Source organism: Durio zibethinus, unplaced genomic scaffold (assembly GCF_047325235.1).
Source record: "Durio zibethinus cultivar Kanyao isolate XHJ-2024 unplaced genomic scaffold, ASM4732523v1 HiC_scaffold_192, whole genome shotgun sequence".
Classification (NCBI taxonomy): Eukaryota; Viridiplantae; Streptophyta; class Magnoliopsida; order Malvales; family Malvaceae; genus Durio; species Durio zibethinus.
In genome coordinates, this window is record NW_028322815.1 from 24,703 (window position 1) to 29,480 (window position 4,778).

The following is a 4,778-nucleotide window of genomic DNA, read 5'->3' on the forward strand; positions in this document are numbered from 1 at the left end:
GGAGAGATGGCCGAGTGGTTCAAGGCGTAGCATTGGAACTGCTATGTAGACTTTTGTTTACCGAGGGTTCGAATCCCTCTCTTTCCGCACCTTCACCTAATTCGCCAATGTAACTGACTACAATGTATCAAATCAAATAAGAACAGATACTAAAGAGTTAGACCCTTCTTTGATATAGATTCTCTATTCCCAATTTCTTTTTAATACGGAATACGTAAAATAGCGTACAGGGGATGAAAATCTACCTACGGATCTATCATACATGAATAGGAGAAAAATAAAATTTCCGAATCAAATCCCTTACCCTGTCTTCCTTTACTTAACCTTAACTCAGGTGAAAAGGGAGCAGAACCCTTGTTTTGTTATTTTAGTTAGGTTTAAGTCTGACGAGAATAATATTCTACGACAAGCAATTCATTTATTTTCAAACCGACCCATTTCCTATCTATTATTTGATTGACTAATCCTTTATATTGTAATGTGTGAAGGGTCAAATGCTTTGGTAATTCCTCATGGGTGGATGAATCAAGATAATTTTGAATCAGAGTTCTAGATTTTTGTTCATCCCTCGCTGAAATAATATCTCGGGGTTTGCAGCGATAACTTGGTATATCTACTGTACGACCATTAACTAAAATATGTCTATGGTTAACTAATTGGCGGGCTTGAGGAATAGTTGAAGCCATACCTAATCGAAAAAGGATGTTATCCAAACGCATTTCAAGTAATTGTAGTAAAACCTGACCTGTTGACCCTTTTGCTTTTCTGGCAATACGAACGTATTTAAGTAATTGTCGTTCTGTAAGGCCATAATGAAAACGCAATTTTTGTTTTTCTTCTAAACGAATACGATATTGAGATTTTTTACCGGAGCGCGATCGGTTTCTAAGATCGCTTCCGGCTCTAGGACTTTTACTAGTTAGTCCCGGTAAAGCCCCCAGACGGCGTATTTTTTTGAAACGAGGCCCTCGGTAACGCGACATAAAGACTCCTTATTAATTTGAATTTTATTGAAATTTCATAAACCTAAATTAAAACTGAACTAAATGAAGCGAAATCGACTGAAGGATTGTACTACAAATATTAATGAGATGAATTGGATCAATATCCATACTTTTTTGTATTGTATATAATGTATATTGTATATAATGTATACAAAAAATAGAAATTAAAATAAAATATATATAATATATAAATATATTAAATATAAAATATATATTAAATATAAAATATAAAAATTAAAATCTAAAAATTAAACCAAAAAAAGTTTCCTTTTTTTTTTTCTTGATTTATTCTGCAAAGATCTAACTCCTCCAATTTTATTCCTAATTGAAAGTTTCTACGACATAATAAACGGATCGTTGACCTTTGGAAAGAAAAGGGGAAAAAGCTTTTTCAATGTTCTTTGATTTCAAAAAAACATTATCAATCATGTAAAAAAGTAAAAAAGCAAACAAATAGAGAAAGCCGGCTATCGGAATCGAACCGATGACCATCGCATTACAAATGCGATGCTCTAACCTCTGAGCTAAGCGGGCTCAAATAATAGAAATTTTGTATCCATAGGAATTCAGCAAACTATTACGATCTTATCTATTAACTATCTATTAGTTATTCATAATTACTATGAATTATTAATATGAATTATAGACTAGAATTTAGAAAAACTAGAATTTTAAATTTTAAATGCCATATTTATGCCATACATAATTTATGCCATATTTAATATAATCATATTTAATATAATGATATATAATAATATATAATAATATATAATAATGGTAGATTCAATCTAATATTCAATCTAATATTGATAGAATATAATAATTAAGAATAGAATAATATAATTCTATTTGATTATATTTTAATCATTCTATTTGATTATATTTTAATCATATTAAAAATGATATTTTAATTTAATCATATTTTAATTTAATCATATTAATATTTAATAACATTATATTTAATAATATTAAATTATAATAATATTATTATAATTTAATTCTAATTTTATTATAATTATAAAAATTATAAAAATAAATTATAAATATATTTATAATTTTTATAATTATTTATTATTTATCTCTATATTATATATTTTTATTTTATATTTATTTTATTATATGTTATCTTTATTCTATTAGTCTATTCTATTTAGTATTCTATTCTATTTAGTATTATATTCTATTTAGTATTATATATATAATTTAGTATTATATATATATTAGTATAATATTAGTATACTAAGTATAATATTACTATATTTTTTATTTTATATTTTTAGTATTTTTTAGTATATTTTTAGTATATTTTACATTTAAATTATATATAATTTTTTTTTTTTATATAGATATAGATATAGATTTAATTTAATAGATAGATTTAATTTTAATATAGATAGATAGATTTAATATAGATTTAATTTATTTATATTTAATATTTATTTATATTTAATATAGATTTAATATATATTTAATTTATTTATATTTAGTTTAGAATTATAAATAGAGTCTAATAATTAGATAATTATAGTGAAAATATTTTTATGCATTTATATATAATTTATATTTATATATAATTTATATATATATTATCATTATATAAATGATACGTTATAAGTCTAAATAATTAGAATGAAACTTTGTTTTTTAGACTAACTAATTCGAATTATCTTCGAAGTCGAAATAGAAATGAATGGAATAATTAGTTCTAGCTATTATGCTATTATACTAGAAAATAAATAATTAATAATGAATAAATTTTAAAATGAATAAATTTTAATAATGAATAAATTCAATTTTCATTTTTATTTTTATTTTTTTAGTTATCTTATTATGGTTATATAGGATAGTCTAATAAAAGAATAAGAATAAAAATAAAATTAAAGAAAAAAGAAAAGATGCAACCCATAGAAATGAAATCCAGATCATAATGAGAGATGAGAGACTCCTTTCTTTTGTTTTCATTCATAAAGGCGGAAGCTAAGACGAAAAAAAAAAAAAAAATCGACCGTTCGAGTAAATTGCCTGAGAAAACTGAGAGTAAGGGGGGCATATATATGTTATGGAATATCCATCTATATTGAATTGCGAATACAGAAATGATAAAATATTTTCTGATTGGACCAAATAAATACGGGTCTCCGATAGAGACGAAAGAAGATAAACAAACAAGAAATAAAATAGGTAAAGACCCTTCGATATAAGAATCAGTATCTATATCTACTAAATTCAATACTAAATTCAACGGTTTTCGCATAAAAAGAAAGAAAATAAATAAATGAAAGAAAGGGGAAAGGAAGGGAAGGAGAAAGGGGGAAGGAAGTGCATCCTAATGAGATCCTAATCTCAAGACACAAAGGGGATATGGCGAAATTGGTAGACGCTACGGACTTAATTGGATTGGATTGAGCCTTGGTATGGAAACCTACTAAGTGATAACTTTCAAATTCAGAGAAACCCCGGAATGAAAAATGGGCAATCCTGAGCCAAATCCTATTATTTTACGAAAATAAACAAAGGTTCAACAAGCGAGAATAATAAAAAAGGGATAGGTGCAGAGACTCAATGGAAGCTATTCTAACAAATGGGGTTGACTGTTGGTAAAGGAATCCTTATATCGAAACTCCAGAAAGGATGCAAGATATACCTATATAAAATATAAAATAAATAGGTATACTAATGAAAAACCAAAAAAGACGACTCGAACCCGTATTTTTTTTATTTATATGCAAAATCAATTTATATGAAAAATAAAAAGAATTGTTGTGAATCGATTCCAAGTTGAAGAAAGAATCGAATAGAATATTCATTAATCAAATCATTCACTCCATAGTCTGATAAATCTTTTGAAAAACTGATTAATCGGACGAGAATAAAGATAGAGTCCCGTTCTACATGTCAATATCAATACCGACAACAATGAAATTTATAGTAAGAGGAAAATCCGTCGACTTTAAAAATCGTGAGGGTTCAAGTCCCTCTATCCCCAACCCCAAAAAGCCCGTTTGCTATCTATTTATTTTATCCTACCCTTTTTGTTAGTGGTTCAAAGTTCCTTATGTTTCTCATTCATCCTATTCTTTTCCATTTTACAAGCGTATCCTAGCAGAATTTTGTTCTCTTATCACAAGTCTTGTGATATGATATATTGTGATATATATATGATATACGTACAAATCAACACCCTTGAGCAAGGAATACCTATTTGAATGATTCATAATCCATATCATTACTCATACTGAAATTTACAAAGTCTTCCTTTTAAAGATCCAAGAAATTCCCCTTTTAATTTAATACTTTTTCGTTTTTTTTTTTGTTTTCATTTTTAAGTGACATAGACCCAAGTCATCTAGTATTATGAGGATAATGCGTCGGTAATGGTCGGGATAGCTCAGTTGGTAGAGCAGAGGACTGAAAATCCTCGTGTCACCAGTTCAAATCTGGTTCTCAGGCGTATGATTAATTTGTATGAGTATCTACTCTACAAATTAATTGATATAGATCGACATAATACATACTTATCTAGCTAGCTATCTGGAAGTAAACCCTCTCTTTATTTATTTTTTTTTTTTTTTTTGTTTCTATTTTTTAGATGAGCAAAGAGTCTATTATAATTATAATGTAGTAAAAAAAATAAATAATGTAGTAAAAGAAAAAAATTTCATTATCTTTCCTCTTCTTTTTTATTTGTTCACGCTGTGGCTCCTCACATTCAAAAAGAATGTTAATACTTCATACATATTTAATTAAAAAAAAAGATTAAAATAGTTGGTTGAA

General features: G+C 26.5%; 2 non-coding genes across 2 annotated transcripts; one reads left to right on the forward strand and one right to left on the reverse strand.

Annotated features, from left to right (window-relative positions):
- On the forward strand, positions 1–87 carry TRNAS-GGA (transfer RNA serine (anticodon GGA)). Its single transcript has one exon. It is a non-coding gene; the product is annotated as a tRNA-Ser (tRNA).
- A 1,378-nt stretch (positions 88–1,465) lies between these two features.
- On the reverse strand, positions 1,466–1,538 carry TRNAT-UGU (transfer RNA threonine (anticodon UGU)). Its single transcript has one exon. It is a non-coding gene; the product is annotated as a tRNA-Thr (tRNA).
- Between the last annotated feature and the right edge of the window lie 3,240 nt (positions 1,539–4,778).